The sequence below is a fragment of the Rutidosis leptorrhynchoides genome, chromosome 7, assembly GCF_046630445.1.
Source record: "Rutidosis leptorrhynchoides isolate AG116_Rl617_1_P2 chromosome 7, CSIRO_AGI_Rlap_v1, whole genome shotgun sequence".
NCBI classification, from domain to species: domain Eukaryota; kingdom Viridiplantae; phylum Streptophyta; class Magnoliopsida; order Asterales; family Asteraceae; genus Rutidosis; species Rutidosis leptorrhynchoides.
Genome location: NC_092339.1, coordinates 280217972 through 280231468, shown reverse-complemented (window position 1 = coordinate 280231468; position 13497 = coordinate 280217972).

Below are 13497 nucleotides of genomic sequence, written 5' to 3'. Positions count from 1 at the left end.
CCAGTGGCCAAGTCTTACTTCCCGACGAAGTAAAAATCTGTGAAAGTGAGTTATAGTCCCACTTTTAAAATCTAATATTTTGGGATGAGAATACATGTAACTTTATAAATGTTTTACGAAATAGACACAAGTAAATGAAACTACATTATATGAGTGAATGATCGAAGCCGAATATGCCCCCTTTTAGCTTGGTAGCCTAAGAATTTGGGAACAGACCCCCAAATTGACGCTAATCCTAAAGATAGATCTATCGGGCCCAACAAGCCCCATTCTGGAATTTGGAATGCTTTAATACTTCGAAATTATCATGTCCGATGGGTGTCCCGGAATGATGGGTATATTCTATATGCATCTTGTTAATGTCGGTTACCAGGTGTTCACTATATGAATGATTTTTATCTCTATGTATGAGATGTATTGAAATATGAAATCTTGTGGTCTATTATTATGATTTGATAATATATAGGTTAAACCTATAACTCACCAACTTTTTTTGTTGACATTTTAAGCATGTTTATTCTCAGGTGATTATTAAGAGCTTTCGCTGTTGTATACTAAAATAAGGACAAGATTTGGAGTCCATGCTTGTATGATATTGTGTAAAAACTGCATTCAAGAAACTTATTTTTGATGTAATATATTCTTATTACAAACCATTATGTAATGGTCGTGTGTAAACATTATATTTTAGATTATCATTATCTGATAATCTACGTAATGCTTTTTTAACCTTTATCGATAAAACAAAGGTTTTGTTTGTTTTAAAAATAAATGCAGTCTTTGAAAAACGTCTCATATAGAGGTCAAAACCTCGCAACGAAATCAATTAATATGGAACGTTTATAATCAATATGAACGGGACATTTCAGTTGGTATCAGAGCGTTGGTCTTAGAAAACCAGAAATTTGAATTAGTGTGTCTTATCGAGTTTGTTAGGATACATTAGTGAGTCTGGACTTCGACCATGTTTTCTTTAAAAACGATTGCTTAACACTTTTGTTGGAAACTATATATTATTAACATGTAAATATTATGTGATATATTAACCTCTTGATGTGGGTTTGATATTGTGTGATAGATGTCTACCACTAGTACAAATCCCATCGATTCACCTAATAATAATGAAGAGTCGAATATATTTTGGAAAGATTCACAAATTCCCGAAGAAGAACCGGAAGAGGAGGAATCGGAAGAGGAGGAACCGGAAGAAGAAGAACCGGAAGAGGAGGAACCGGAAGAGGAGGAACCAGAAGAAGAAGAGGTTCCGGAGGAAGAAATATCGATACCTACAGTAATTCGATTAAATAAAAGAAATTCCTCAGCTAACGGACCAAAGTTAATAATGATCAATGGTGTTTCCGCCGAGGAAGCAAAATATTGGGAAGATTACCAATTTTTCGATGAATTGGATCCCGATGAGGATTCCGATGATGTTATAGAAATTACCTCGACCCAATTTAATAAAGCGAAAGAAAATAATAAGGGAAAAGGTATAAAAATAGAGAAACCCGATTCCAACCCCGATGAACTTTATATGTATCGGCAACATCCATATTTCCTAAAATGTAACAATGACCCGGGAACCTCTAAACCACCAGGTTTTTCTAAACCATTGTGAAAAATGACGGCTCGTATTAGAGGAACACCATATATTCCTAGAAAATTAGGAAAACGAACCAAGTCCGAAGAAGAAGAAACCAGTGATTCAGATTAGAGGGTTGTAATCATGTTGTGTATTATATGTATTGTAGTGTGCTTGTACTTTTATGTTCTATGTAAAAATTGCTTGTATTGTTTATTAATTATCTTTTACGAATCTAATCCTTGTCTATTTTACAGTATAAAAACAAAATGGACGTTAAGGGTAGACAACCGAATATTTTAGAAGACCTACCAGAGGATATGATTGAGGAAATCTTGTCTAGAGTCGGTCAGAGTTCATCAGCACATTTAGTTATGGTGAAATTAACTTGTTAAACATTTGAAAGACTTTCTGAAAATGCCTTAGTTTATAAAAGGCTTTCCTTTGATAGGTGGGTTATATCACATTGGGGAGACCGTAAGCTATGCTGTATTTTCTTTAAAGCGTTAAATGCGGGGAACCCAAATGCAATTTTACGCTACGGGTTACGAACCTATTTTGACTCAACATATCCCAATATAGGATTTCGTGAGTTAGAAAGAGCTTCTAACATGCAACATAAAGAAGCATGTTATACTTATGGGTTAGTGATGTTCGCTTCTTATCAAAGTGAGAAAAAGAATATCGGGTTACAACTTTTAAATAAAACATTTCCACAAGTGACGGACTCAGTAGTTGGGGTAAGAAACAAGGTTTTTAGATTGCTACGAGGCTGTTGGGCATTACGAAACCCTCGTCCTTTTGACGACATTACAACATGCTGCCTAGCCAATGGTCATGACGGATACTTTCCACAAGACCAAGGATGGGAAGTCGTCTTAGTAAAACCTGAATGCATGACTTGTTTCTGGACTTATGAATTACGTGTCTTTATTTCCTTTGCTGAACAACTTGCGTATTAACTAGTTTTATCTTCAAAACTATTCTGTATCAAAGTGTACTATATTTCATGTTATATGTAATATAGCAAAGTTGTAAGTTTGAAGAAAAATTGTATGTGATATATTATTAAAATCAGTTTTTCATATGGAATTGTAGTAGTTGAATTGTATATTAGCTACTAAGTATGAACTTAACGGGTAGGTTGTCAAGACCCGTCCTAATCCATCCGGACGAAGTCCATATCGATTATAAACGATTCACAACAGTTGATTACGTCGCGAGGTACTTGACCTCTATATGATACATTTTACAAACATTGCATTCGTTTTTGAAAAGACAATCTTTCATTACATCGAAAGTTGACGGCGTGCATACCATTTTATAATATATCTAACTATAATTGACTTAATAATAATCTTGATGAACTCAATGACTCGAATGCAACGTCTTTTGAAATATGTCATGAATGACTCCAAGTAATATCTTTAAAATGAGCAATTGCACAGCGGAAGACTTCTTTCATACCTGAGAATAAACATGCTTTAAAGTGTCAACAAAAAAGGTTGGTGAGTTCATTAGTTTATCATAAAGAATCATTTTATAATTTTAATAGACCACAAGATTTCATATTTTCAATTCTCATAAACATACGTCCCATGCATAGAGACAAAAATCATTCATATGGTGAACACCTGGTAACCGACAATCACAATATGCATATAAAAATATCCCTATCATTCCGGGATCCTCCTTCTGACATGATATAAATTTCAAAGTACTAAAGCATCCGGTACTTTGGATGGGGCTTGTTGGGCCCGATAGATCTATCTTTAGAGTTCGCGTCAATTAGGGTGTCTGCTCCCTAATTCTTAGATTACCAGACTAAATAAAAGGGGCATATTCGATTTCGATAATTCAACCATATAATGTAGTTTCAATTACTTGTGTCTATTTTGTAAAACATTTATAAAAATTACGCATGTATTCTCAGCCTAAAAATATAAAGGGTAAAAAGGCAAATGAAACTCACAATACTGTATTTTGTAGTAAAAATACATATGACGGAACTGAACAATGCAGGGTTGGCCTCGGATTCACGAACCTATATCAAGTATATATATTAACACATAATAATAATAATTAACTAAGTATATATATATATATTTTATAATATATTAAAATTAATATCTTTATGTATAATTATATTATAATTATATTAATACTTATAGCAGGTTATATTATATATAAGATATATAATTTAATTAATATATTAGTTAATATATAAAAACATAGTAACTTGTAATATTAGTTATACTTAGGTTATATGTAATAATTATTAATAATATTTGTTGTAATTAAAAATAATAATACTATTAGTAATTTTTGTAATAATAAATAATAATAATAATAATAATAATAATATAATAATAATAATAATAATAATAATAATAATAATAGAAATAAATTAATAAGGTATACCCTTTAAAAGCTTGGAGTAAAAAGAATGTTGCAGACGGGACTCGAACCCATGACCTCCCATATACCCGAACACTCCTAAACCATTCAAGCAATTCCATTTTTCTGATTTATCTAATACAAAATTTCTTTTAACTAAATCTCGGCCCAATTCGTAACTTGATTTCGGCCCAACACTTAACACAAGTTCTTGGCCCATGTTAGATTAACTAAGCCCAACAATTAATTAATCCTAATAATATTAAAAGGTTCGGTTCTTGTTACTGTAACATCTACCATCAATTTCTTGAAACACCAACATCATACAACATCATTATCTTCATCATTTAACATCATCATCATCCATTACCCATCTATTATAATCATGTTAATGTTAATATCAACATCATCATCGTCAACATACATCCCGTCCCTCATCCTTAACATCGCTATTCACTAACACCGTATACCATCATCTTCATTCCTCATTAACCTACTGTTGCAGTTACCGGTAAACATCTTCGAGCAAAAAAAATATCTTGAGTAACAATTGTAGGTATTTTAATGGAGGTCTTCGATGGTGCCGTGGTGGCATAGGGTGATCGGACTGAAACAGAAAAGGAACACAGTAATCAGGTAGCGAGTACACACAGAAACTATTCCGGTAGTGATGGTTCGATGGTCATGGTGATTGGTAGTTCACAGTTATTCATGGTGGTGGGAGGTGATGATTCCTTTATTCGAACCGTGATCAAAAACGAGAGAAAGAGATATATATATAGAGAGAGAGAAAAGAGTAAGAGATTATGATGGTGAGGATGGCTGTGATGGTGTGGTTCTGTCGTCGGAAACACAGAAAGAAAGAAAGAAAAAATGCAGCACTAGTTGAAGTTTAATATGGGTTCTTGGGTGGTTGCTTCAAAGGAACCGGAATAAAAATATAAAAGGATGTTGGTGGTAGTTGTCGATGATGATAGTGGTGGTTTGGAAGATGGAGGATGGCGATGGTTTGTGATAGTCATGATGGTTGTACATGGTAACAAAAGTGAAACGATGTGATTGAGGGTGGTGGTGATTATTGGGTAATTGATGGTGAAAAGTGATGTTCATGGTGAAATGGGTTTCGATGGTGAAAGTTCTTCGGTGGTGGTAGGGTTTTGCGGTGGTCATGGGTGGATGAAGGTGTTTCTTTAGACAAGGTAGAGAGAAGGAAAGATGGTTTGAAGAATGATTGAAGTTTTTACTATATATCCATCGATACATATCTATATATGTATAGTTGTGTTTATAATTATAATATAAAATCTAATAATAAATATAAAGGTGTTTATATCCTATCATGAAAGGTGCACAAATGATAATTGATCAATTTGAAACAGTATTATTCAATCTATGAATCAATTATATACGCATGATGATACTTTACAGTTCATACACTAATTAATAATTAATGAAATGCTAAAGTTAATAACATGTTAAATATAAAGAGACAAGATGTATAACAAAAAGATTAGGATGCTATTATCTGTCGACATCCAACATTAGGGGTATTATTTCGTGCTCCGTTATTAAATCAATGGCGGATAAAAGTCTTCTGAAAAATCCCATATTTTTAAATTAACTATATTTATTTGTTTTGATCATTATGGAATAAAATTCGAGCTTTAGCTATTAAATAAAAATTACATTAATTAGTCACTCCCAACCCTAAGTAAAATATATAAAAAAAATTTAATATTTAACATATGGCTTCTAAATACATTTTTAATAAGCCCTAAATTTGTAAAACTCATTTTCGAATCGCCGTTTATTTTAAAATCACATAAGTTCCTTTTTAACTTGTGTACTATTCATTTAATATAAATTGAGCGTTACCATCATTTACGAAATAAATTCGAGATCACATAATATATATTTAATATACTTTATTTATATACATAGATATAAATTTTTCATAATATCATATTTTTATTTTATTTTATATATTTAGCTTTAATAACAACAACATATAATATTTAAAATTATATTTCAAATTGTTATTATATATATTCATATTCATATGTTTAAATATTTATGTATCTATTTACAAATAGTGGTTCGTGAATCGTCGAGAATGGTAAATGGGCAAATGCCTTCATGTAAATTGTTCCAAAGTTTTCGAGACTCAATATTACAGACTTTGCTTATCATGTCGAAACCATGTAAATATTAGGTTTAAATTTGATCGGAAATTTCCGGGTCGTCACAGTACCTACCCGTTAAAGAAATTTCGTCCCGAAATTTGAGTGAGGTGATCATGGTTAACAATAAAAATGTTTTCATGACGAATAGAAGTTGATAAATAGATTTTTATTACTATAGGGTAGTATAGATGAAATAATTTGATTACTCGAAGAGTACAAATGAAGCTGTCTGAAAAGATTGGGATCGAGATTTAACTTTTGACGTAGCCACGGTGGACTTCCAGAATTCAAGGGATTCAAAGAAAATCTTCGAAATCTAAAAGATTTGATTTTTCGACGAGTAAGGAAATTAAGATCTCTATAATAAATGCGAAAATCTGCCTCGATTACTCTGTCTGCTATTTTCATTATAAATTAAAATTTTTCCGTTCCATAACTTTTACCACTCCTATACTCAATTCCCAAATTCAAAAGATTGTGAAAATGCTTAATCCAGTTCTGATCCTTGTCCTTATCCTGACTGTTGTAACAATCATTCTCCTTTTCCAACTTTCACAGGATGAATCTGTTTATTTCTACTATGCTCTGGGGATTATTGTATTTATAATCCTCCCGTGTCTTTATATTGCTATACGCACTGATATCCACGGTTTGTAATTTCGGTGTTGTTGTTGGCTTTTATTCTCCCTTATATTTCAAAGTCCCTACTTCTGTCTTCAATAATCATTGTTATCCATAGTTAATACTCTCTCCTATTTACTGTGATTTATACCCCTCATTTCTATTTCGAAGATTCATTCTCTGTTTTCTCTTCTATCCATCGATCACAGCAAGTAAAGATCCGGAATTTGTGGGTATGGAGTTTCGAATGAACATGGCTAACATTCTAAGAAGGAAATATTAATAGCACGATCTTGATTTGTCAAATTACCAGAATTCAAGGGAAAAGATGGAACTATCAGGAAGATATGTTCTCGATATATTTGGAGATTAGATTGAATGTAAGAGTCATGTAACATGGCACCTAATGACGTTATGGTCTGTGAATCATCAAGTTCCATTAGAAACTCAGCATGACTTACTGTAATATAATCACGTTGATCAAGTGTCATTATATTATACTAACTCATGCATCAGTTCCCAACATTACTTCAATAACATTTATATTTTAAGCTCGAAAGTTTACAGAATATTAAAACTAACAGTTTCTATATGATGTAATACTGATAGCACTAAGAGATTAATGATTTCAGATAAGAATAGTTATGAAAATATCTTCAGAAATATGGAGGATATTTATAATGAAAGATATGATGATATCTTAGAATTTCTAATATCAAAGGATGGTGAAGAAAATTTGTCCGCAAGAGTTTGGAGTCAGAAGCAAGGTATTCGCTAAAGATTTCATCCGAAATAGAATTATCAGGATTCTTAATGTACAAGTTTAGTCCTTGTGATTTGTTCCGAGACTCCTTCGTAGTTTGCTCAATCAGTTTTTCCAGTTTCAAACTTTTTCTGAGCTTTGCCAACATACAATTCTTTATCATCAACTTTTGGCTGTTGAGGTCGTTTACAGTTTTCAATAGTTTCTGCTGCTTCATTCAGCTTTTTCAACATTCAGAGTATTAATTTGTAGACTGAGTGCTGTTCAGAATTTCAGAATGAAAGACCATAATTCTAAAAGATAAATGTTATACATATAACTATTGATGTAGATATGCCGTGAGTTTTGAAAGTACTGATTGCTGATTCCCGATAATTGGTATGTCAATTCTTGTTACAAGATGCGAATGAGTATATGATAGGGTTTTCAGTGAATAAATATAATGATTTATCAGAGAGATTTAAGTCAAGAAGTAACGAGGTTGCTGGTACGTCTGCTGGTAATATGGTGGAATATAAAAGGTTCCCCGATAACAATAAAAGAGCACGCATATATATCAAGGTTATAATAAGGTTTTTTTCGATCGAAAAGTCGAAGTTGATTTGCTGGAGCTGTGACAAAATTAGCTATCTCGAACAGGAGTTGCAAGGTTATTTTTGGTAATAATAACGCCAAAGAAGCTAGCACAGATACTTGTTAAACGTTTACTCAGGTTTTCGAGAGTTTTCCAGGTGCATGCCTATATGCATAGGTTCTCCCTTTTGTAGATAACGTGTGGTTGGATCATCCTTTCTGTTGAGGTGTTTTCAAGAATTACGAAAGGTTTGAATGTACATTGGAATCGACAAGATACAAATGAGGTTTAAGATGAAATCAAGTGGCAAACTTGAAGAATTGTTTAGTTTCATATATTATAATCAATATTTTAATTCATTTTAATTGTCTAATATTATTAGTCCACAGTCGATAGTCCACAGTTGACAGTCCAATAATTCATATATAGTTTAATATATAATATTCGAATTAATTAATACGTATCGTGACCCGTGTACATGTCTCAGACTCGATCACAACTTAAATTATATATATTATTATAGAATCAACCTCAACCCTGTATAGAGAACTCGATCATTGCTGCATATAGAGTGTCTATGGTTATTCCAAATAATATATATAAATGCGTCGATATGATATGTCAAAACCTTGTATACGTGTCCCGATATTTAAGGTGCGTAAAATAAATAACAGAAATTAAATAACGATAAATAAAGTGCGTAAAGTAAATAACAGAAATTAAATGACGATAAATAAAATTGCGAGAATGTAAATTGCGATAATATAATGTAATCAGTTAGCTAGGAACAATTAGCTAGGAACAGTTAGAGTGGATTCTTAACAAAATTTCTCATAGTTAATTTGTTTGTTTCTAACAATTTTTATTTTGTCCAATGTTTTCTTCATTATGCCACTTGTCGGATTCTGATAGGTCAAAATCTAAATATGAAATTGAATGAAAATGGTTATTCTGTGGTGAACGAATACGTATGTCTGTGGATGTAAGTAGGATAGTAAATGATCGTTGAATCAGATTTGAAGAATGTACAATGTAACTTATTAATGTGAAATTTAAATATTCCTCGGGTATTACCTACCCGTTAAAATATTTTCACAATTAACAGTTTGTTTAAAAGAACTTTTAATTACAATCTTTATGAAAACATATATACATATATATTTCCTTCAGATGTAATCATGGATTTAATGAGTCAATATGATATTAGACTCATTTGATTTACCGTTAGAACAAGAATATATAATCTCTAAAATAATAAAGATTACATAATCGCCATGTCGAACAAAGGAAATTGATGTAGAACGATTCGTAGAACGATGATTATACTCGAGGTACAGAATGAGATGTTGAGACATGGATTGTTGAAACTGGGGTTGTTGGTGGTACTGGTGTCGTTGGTACTGAGGCTGGTGATGTTACTGGTGTTGGTGATACTGCTGGTGCTTGCAAATTGTGTACCGTGCTCTCTAAAGTTAATACTCGAGCTCGAAGTTCTTTAACTTCTTCTACTAACCCTGGTTGGTTATCAGTGTGAGGTAGAGTTCGAATATCTTCTCTAGTTCCGTTAATGGTCGCCTCAAGACGAAAAATTCTTGCAAAAAGGGTATAAACGGTGTTGCGAACGAGTTCGTCGATGAGCGGGTCAAGTACTCCAAGGTTAGGTGGTATATTCGGTTCATGATATGGAGTACCTTCTTCCCTTCTCCATAGGGTGAGTATGTCGCGAACCCACCCCTATTTTCTCCAATAATCACGGTAGTTGATTGGTTGGTGTGCTCCTATCACGCTGTCTTCGGAGTCAGAGGAACTTGGTCGATTCGTAGAGGCCATCTTACGCGATCTCAGGAAAGATTTTTGGTATTGAAGAGTTTAGTGACAGTAATTGATAGTTGAATGGTATCCTCAATGCATAATATGCATAGATATATATAGTACCGGGATCCCTTAAATTTTGAAGAAATTTACGGAAGATATCAGGCAAGGTCTACTGTAATATATACACTAAGATATGAATTATCAGATACGCTAAGATATGATTTAGCAGGTACGATAAGATATGAATTTTGTCTATACACTATTCATACAATCATTGCAGTATGATGTGTCTAGACTAAGAATGATAGGCAAGTAATTCCCTAAGAATGATAAGCAGGTAATTTTCGACACGAAATGATAAGAAACACTTTTGACATGCAGACACGGTCAAAGTCCAGACTCCCTAATGCATCCTAACAACTATCAGTTAGACACACTAATGCAAGACCTGGTTCGCTAAGACCACCGCTCTGATACCAACTGTCAAGACCCGTCCTAATCCATCCGGACGGAGTACATATCGATTATAAATGATTCACAACAGTTGATTACGTCGCGAGGTACTTGACCTCTATATGATACATTTTACAAACATTGCATTCGTTTTTGAAAAGACAATCTTTCATTACATCGAAAGTTGACGGCGTGCATACCATTTTATAATATATCTAACTATAATTGACTTAATAATAATCTTGATGAACTCAATGACTCGAATGCAACGTCTTTTGAAATATGTCATGAATGACTCCAAGTAATATCTTTAAAATGAGCAATTGCACAGCGGAAGACTTCTTTCATACCTGAGAATAAACATGCTTTAAAGTGTCAACCAAAAAGGTTGGTGAGTTCATTAGTTTATCATAAAGAATCATTTCATAATTTTAATAGACCACAAGATTTCATATTTTCAATTCTCATAAACATACGTCCCATGCATAGAGACAAAAATCATTCATATGGTGAACACCTGGTAACCGAAATTCACAATATGCATATACGAATATCCCCATCATTCCGGGATTCTCCTTCAGACATGATATAAATTTCTAAGTACTAAAGCATCCGGTACTTTGGATGGGGCTTGTTGGGCCCGATAGATCTATCTTTAGAGTTCGCGTCAATTAGGGTGTCTGTTCCCTAATTCTTAGATTACCAGACTAAATAAAAAGGGCATATTCGATTTAGATAATTCAACCATATAATGTAGTTTCAATTACTTGTGTCTATTTCGTAAAACATTTATAAAAATTGCGCATGTATTCTCAGTCCAAAAATATAAAGGGTAAAAAGGCAAATGAAACTCACAATACTGTATTTTGTAGTAAAAATACATATGACGAAACTGAACAATGCAGGGTTGGCCTCGGATTCACGAACCTATATCAAGTATATATATTAACACATAATAATAATAATTAACTAAGTATATATATATTTGATAATAATAATAATTAACTAAGTATATATATATTTTATAATATATTAAAATTAATATCTTTATGTATAATTATATTAATACTTATAGTAGGTTATATTATATATAAGATATATAATTTAATTAATATATTAGTTAATATATAAAAACATAGTAACTTGTAATATTAGTTATACTTAGGTTATATGTAATAATTATTAATAATATTTGTTGTAATTAAAAATAATAATACTATTAGTAATAATAAATAATGATAATAATAATAATAATAATAATAATAATAATAATAATAATAATAATAATAATAATAATAATAATAATAATAATAATAATAATATAATAATAATAATAATAATAATAATAATAATAATAATAATAATAATAGAAATAAATTAATAAGGTATACCCTTTAAAAGCTTGGAGTAAAAAGAATGTTGCAGACGGGACTCGAACCCATGACCTCCCGTATACCCGAACACTCCTAAACCATTCAAGCAATTCCATTTTTCTGATTTATCTGATACAAAATTTCTTTTAACTAAATCTCGGCCCAATTCGTAACTTGATTTCGGCCCAACACTTAACACAAGTTCTTGGCCCAAGTTAGATTAACTAAGCCCAACAATTAATTAATCCTAATAATATTAAAAGGTTCGGTTCTTGTTACTGTAACATCTACCATCAATTCCTTGAAATACCAACATCATACAACATCATTATCTTCATCATTTGACATCATCATCATCCATTACCCATCTATTATAATCATGTTAATGTTAGTATCAACATCATCATCGTCAACATACATCCCGTCCCTCATCCTTAACATCGCTATTCACTAACACCGTATACCATCATCTTCATTCCTCATTAACCTACTGTTGCAGTTACCGGTAAACATCTTCGAGCAAAAAAAAATCTTGAGTAACAATTGTAGGTATTTTAATGGAGGTCTTCGATGGTGCCGTGGTGGCATAGGGTGATCGGACTGAAACAGAAAAGGAACACAGTAATCAGGTAGCGAGTACACACAGAAACTATTCCGGTAGTGATGGTTCGATGGTCGTGGTGATTGGTAGTTCACAGTTATTCATGGTGGTGGGAGGTGATGATTCCTTTATTCGAACCGTGATCAAAAACGAGAGAAAGATATATATATATATATATATATATATATATATATATATATATATATATATATATATATATATATATATATATATATATATATATATATATATAGAGAGAGAGAGAGAGAGAGAGAGAAAAGAGTAAGAGATTATGATTGTGAGGATGGCTGTGATGGTGTGGTTCTGTCGTCGAAAACACAGAAAGAAAGAAAGAAAAAATGCAGCACTAGTTGAAGTTTAATATGGGTTCTTGGGTGGTTGCTTCAAAGGAACCGGAATAAAAATATAAAAGGATGTTGGTGGTAGTTGTGGATGATGATAGTGATGGTTTGGAAGATGGAGGATGGCGATGGTTTGTGATAGTCATGATGGTTGTACATGGTAACAGAAGTGAAACGAAGTGATTGAGGGGGGTGGTGATTATTGGGTAATTGATGGTGAAAAGTGATGTTCATGGTGAAATGGGTTTCGATGGTGAAAGTTCTTCGGTGGTGGTAGGGTTTTGCGATGGTCATGGGTGGATGAAGGTGTTTCTTTAGACAAGGTAGAGAGAGGGAAAGATGGTTTGAAGAATGATTGAAGTTTTTACTATATATCCATCGATACATATCTATATATGTATAGTTGTGTTTATAATTATAATATAAAATCTAATAATAAATATAAAGGTGTTTATATCCTATCATGAAAGGTGCACAGATGATAATTGATCAATTTGAAACAGTATTATTCAATCTATGAATAAATTATATACGCATGATGATACTTTACAGTTCCTACACTAATTAATAATTAATGAAATGCTAAAGTTAATAACATGTTAAATATAAAGAGACAAGATGTATAACAAAAAGATTAGGATGCTATTATCTGTCGACATCCAACATTAGGGGTATTATTTTGTGCTCCGTTGTTAAATCAATGGCGGATAAAAGTCTTCTAAAAAATCCCATATTTTTAAATTAACTATATTTATTTGTTTCGATCATTATGG